Genomic DNA, 4207 nt, shown 5'->3' with positions numbered 1-4207 from the left:
TTAACTTCATAGACTAAAGATAGCGATGTTCCCCGCAGAACCACCTGTTCTACAAGCTTTGCAACTGCTATTAGTTGCACCCTCACGTCGCAAATTAGTAACAAAATTATATAGAACAATACGGGAGGAGAAGACCTACGCCAGCCACAAAAGCCTAGCCCGGTGGAATGATAGACTTCTTCCCCCCTCACACTGCCACAATGGGAACACATAAGTAAACTCACTGGCTCCCTCTCGCCCAACGGCAGTTTCAGAATTAGTCACTGTAAATATCTCCACCAAATCTACCATACTCCTCTAAAATTGCATAGATTGGGATTACGTGACACAAGCCAGTGTAGGAGATGTGGTCAACGTGAGGCCGATTTTTGGCATTTGGCGTGGGACTGCGCTTTGGTCTATAAGTATTGGACTTCTGTTGTTCAGCACCTTCACACCATGACAGTGATGTCCCTTTAGTGCCTACTGCAAGTTGGCCTATTGAGCTACGTACCACAGTTGAAAGGGGTTATTGGAAAGTTTGCCTGTATAGCACTACTGATGGCAAAACGGGGAGTGGCAATGACCTGGGAGAGCACACATGCACCATGAGTAGAACACTGGGTTAAAGATTTAGTATACTGTAGGGAAAACCTGGAGCTATATGCGGAGGAACTCCGTACCTCCTCCAAACCGAAAGACATATAGACCCTCTATGCCAATTCCTCAGTTCGCAAACTCAGGATACTGTAAACACTGTGACGGAGTGATGTTAATATATATTTGTATGTATTGCTGTCCAATAAAGATGTAGCTATAAGATAGGTAGTGTATAGCTGTATAATTCATGAACAACTGCACATTTGTATGATGTTATGTTATTGTAATTTGGAGTTACCTCCACGTTGGAGGTGACGTGATGATAGGCATTTGAAAATGTCAATAAAGAGATTTAAAAAAATATATATATATGTTACAGTCAAAGTGTGAAATCCCGCATTCTATAGAAGGCCTAGGTAATGTATAGAATGCCTGAAAATGCCTGAAAATCAAACGTCAAAGTATGAAATGATTGATATGTATACTTTGCCGGATTGTCTGCCGGCAAAGTATATAATACGCCTAATCCCGCCATTTTATTCCCATCCGGCAATGTGTGAAATCCGGCATTCTATAGAATGGCTAGGTAATGTATAGAATGCCTGAAAATCGAACGTCAAAGTATGAAATGATTGATATTTTATACATTGCCTAGGCATTGTATACTTTGCCTGATTGTCTGCCAGCAAAGTATATAATACACCTAATCCCAGAGACAGCACAAGTTATCAGCAAGCGAGGGGCAGAGACAGCACAGGTTATCAGCAAGCGAGGGGCAGAGACAGCACAAGTTGCCAGCAAGTGAGGGGCAGAGACAGCACAAGTAACCAGGCAAAGAGCAGGTGGCAGCCGTGCGGTGGTGTAGGGAGCAACCTGTCTGCAAGCAGGGTCAGAGGTCGTGTATAGCATCGGGCTGAGGTTCCACAGACGCTCTGCCGTCATCCTTTCCCGTGGTTCTTGTATCACCATGTCGGACGGGAGTGTAGTGCCAAGACAGGAATCACGCAATGCTGACATGCAACGACGGTTATGCGATGAATTATCTCAAGTAAGAGCCAATGCTGCTAAAAACTGTGTTTTCCTAACTGAAACCAGTTACCAAAAGTTAGTGGACGATGTGAAAAAGGCTAAGACAACCATTAAGAAGGAACCAGGGGACTATTGGCTGGTGAAACACTATGACGTAATGATGGTAGAGAATACGACTACGTTGATCTATCCTGTTAAAGAAGGTACAAGTGCTATTCAGTTTTACGTCGCGGACTCCGAGTTATTTGGCGTACTCCATAAGGTCCATTTGGCTATTGGTCATGGAGGACGAGACAGGATGTTGAAAGAACTTTCACCCAAGTATAAGAACATTACCCGTCATGATATTGAGCTGTACATTCACCTTTGTGAGCCTTGCCAGAAGAAGCAAAAAGGTGTTAAAAAAGGTGTTGTGGTCAAGCCAATGTTTTTTCTGAATTCAGCTCCCGTTGTCAGGTCGATCTCATCGATTTTCAGTCCCATCCTGATAGAGATTACAAGTTTATAATGGTGTACCAAGATCATCTCACTAAGTTTGTAGTTCTCAGGGCTCTGAAATTAAAGAGAGTGGAAGAAGTAGCCTACAAGCTCGTCGACATATTTACGTTGCTTGGTGCTCCAACGATTCTACAGTCCGATAACGGCAGGGAATTTGCAAACAATGTGGTAAGCAGCCTAAAAGAGTATTGGCCCACCTTGAAGATCGTCCATGGTAAGCCGCGTTACTCACAAAGTCAAGGGAGCGTCGAAAGAGCTAATCAGGACATTGAAAATATGCTTTGTGCTTGGATGCAAGATGAAAAAACTAGCTGCTGGAGTGAGGGATTGCGGTTCGTCCAACTTATGAAGAACAGAGCTTTTCATTCTGGGATTAAGAGGTCACCATACGAAGCTCTGTTCGGCTGCAAAGCTAGAGTAGGTCTCTCAACATCGTCCCTGCCTGACGACGTTTTACAAGACGTAGAGACTGAGAAAGAGCTCAAAAAAAGAATAGAGAGCGTACAAACAACACAACAGCAGGAAGAAAGATGAGATGAGTCAATGCAAGAGGCACAGCTCCCTGCAGAAGACATAGCTGAGAATGCAATCCATGATGGAGGAAACCAAAACAGTGATGAAGCCATGGTTATCGAAGAGCCTTCCATTTCCGTGGTTACCGAAAATCCTTCTTCTTCCGCTATCTGTTGCGTCTGCTTAAAAGAAACCAGCGGTGCTCATACATGTCGAAAGTGTGGCCGAAACGTTCATGCCATCTGTGGACATTCTCCTAAAGATGATGACGGCGACGAAGTAGAAGGTTATGGGTTTAGCATTTTGTGCAATGTTTGCTTCAATATTGAGAAAGCTATCCAAAGCAAAATGGAATCGAAATCAAACCTTGAGATTCAGGCCAAAAAAATGAAAAGGGGTTCTGACAAAAAAATTCCTCCTGTGCCTTTGGGTGCCACTGTGCGAGTTCCGATTCCCGACGTCGACAAAGGGCGGGGTGACTCACGCAATCTCTTGGCAGTTGTTATGAACGTGATGGAAGATGGCTTTTACCGACTTGGAACTGCACAAGGAATCTTGAAGCAACTCTACGCCAGATCACAATTCACTGTATATCCAAAGAACTTAATGAGAATTGACGACGTTGCTGACCACAAAATACCTCTCCGATCTGAAGCTTCTTCTCAGTCCACAGGAAGCGACCAAGGATTCGTCAGGTGTATGTGCAAGACGAAATGCCAAAATATGAGGTGCCTATGTGTGAAAAACAAAATTAAGTGCAATTCAAAATGTCACTCTAGCCTTCCCTGCTGCAACAAGTAGGTCATGCCAGTTCTGCTTTGTGTTTCACCGGTAACAATATTCTGTTTGCATTCTTCTTTCAGTCGTGAAATGTATGTACAAGATCAAAGTGCCAAGATAGAAGGTGTTTTTGTGCTGCAACAAGTAGGTCATGCCAGTTCTGCTTTGTGTTTTACTTGTAAGAATATTCTATTCGCATTCTGTAGGTCATGCCAGATTTGCTTTGTGTTTTACCGGTAACAATATTCTGTTCGCATTCTTCTTTAAGTCGTGAAATGTAGGTACAAGATCAAAGTGCCAAAATATAAGGTGTTTTTGTGTGAAGAATAAAAGTGAGTACAATTCCACGTGTTACTCCGGCCTTTCTTAGTGTAACAAGTACTTCAATCTCAGTTCTGCTTTCATTGTTTTCCGGTAAGAATATCCTGCTTTATTTCGTAGTTTTGTTCTTTCAGTTTCAAATGCATATTAATTAATAAAGGCTTCTCATCTTGTGCCCTTTTAACACTTTGTGTAAATGGTACTGGTCATTCTGTATAATGCCTAGGAATTGTATAGAATGCCTAGGAAAAGTATGTAACGTTTTCACAAAAAACCTATATTTCTTAGTTTGCCTCTAAACCATCAGGCATTCTATACATTACCTGGGCATTCTATACAATACCGGGATTTCACACTTTGCCGAATGCCTAGGAATCTCATCTTGTGGTCTTTTAACACTTTGCGTAAATGGTCCTGGTCATGCTGTATAATGCCTAGGAATTGTATAGAATGCCTAGGAAAAGTATGTAACATTTTCACAAAATAC

The 4207-nt window shown here is 42.5% G+C and overlaps 1 pseudogene; it reads left to right on the top strand.

The window, feature by feature from the left end:
• Positions 1 to 1546: 1546 nt before the first annotated feature.
• Positions 1547 to 2640, top strand: LOC144784048 (KRAB-A domain-containing protein 2 pseudogene; annotated as a pseudogene).
• Positions 2641 to 4207: the final 1567 nt, after the last annotated feature.

The sequence above is a fragment of the Lissotriton helveticus genome, chromosome 10, assembly GCF_964261635.1.
Source record: "Lissotriton helveticus chromosome 10, aLisHel1.1, whole genome shotgun sequence".
NCBI lineage: Eukaryota > Metazoa > Chordata > Amphibia > Caudata > Salamandridae > Lissotriton > Lissotriton helveticus.
This window is presented reverse-complemented; position numbering and strand designations above follow the sequence as displayed.